Here is a 1,086-nt window from a genome sequence, read left to right on the forward strand (position 1 = left end):
CCTCCTTTACTAATGAAATCACCAACCACCAATCAAAAGTGTACTCGTACCGGACCCTACCCTTCTTGCTTTCTGTACCCCATAAAAACTTGCTCCACCCTGGGTTTGAGGCTCTTGCTCAGCTTGCATGCCAGGAGAGTCCAGACCCGGGTCTGAATAAAACTCACCTTTTATTTTTTACATGGGAGTGTGTCTCGGATTTGTCTGCCAGGGTCTTTTAGGAGAATTTTGGGCATAACATTACTGGTTCCTCTCTGGTGCTCAGCCTCCACAGTGACCTGCCACAGGGACCTCACCAGCTCAGTCTCAATGAGACGTTCCTCTGGGAGAATTTGTCCCAGGAGCGTTCTGAGGACCCTGTCACCAGACCAGTGGGAGTTCCCCACAGGAGTGATCTGCAGGGTGGCAGAACCCAACCCAAAGAATCTGGCTGCATGGTTTTTCCACCAAACCTCACTTCCAGGTCAAGGAACCAAGAAATGTAGCAGGAAACTGATGCAGACAGAAGACTCTAGGCACCAGCTGATTAGAGGAAGCAGGTTTATTCCAGCCAAGGGGTAACTCAGAACACCAGTATGTCTCCAAAACTGAGGCCCCCCCCCCCAATCTCTTGCCTCTCTTTTATCCACTTTTCAGGGAGGGAGTGCACATGAGGGTCATAAAACAGAGAGACATGACATCATCCTCAAGGTCCCAGACTCAAGGGGGAAGGTCAGATTTGCCCACATCCTTGAGAGCGGTCAGACCACCTGCCCTCAAAGGCGATGGAAGTCCAGGGAAGTTACTAGGTTACAATCTAGGCCCTGCGTATGTCAAGGAAGAAACATACAGACAACAGAAATGCCTGCGGCTTGGCTGAGGCCTACACATGGCAGCTAGGACAGATTCTTTTAGTGCTGCTTTTACTTTCTTGCCTCAGTACAAGAGACTATGCGGTAACTATGTCTCCAGAGATATTGAGAACTTCATGTGAGCAGAAAAAACTCAAATGCCTTATTGTTCAGGTAGTCGTGGTTTACCCTTTAAGATAAAATTAGTTTTTCTTTTGTTTTGTTTTTTTTTTAGAGAGTCTCATTTCATTGCTCT

This window comes from Otolemur garnettii, unplaced genomic scaffold, assembly GCF_000181295.1.
Source record: "Otolemur garnettii isolate 467f Iridium unplaced genomic scaffold, OtoGar3 scaffold00089, whole genome shotgun sequence".
Lineage (NCBI taxonomy): Eukaryota > Metazoa > Chordata > Mammalia > Primates > Galagidae > Otolemur > Otolemur garnettii.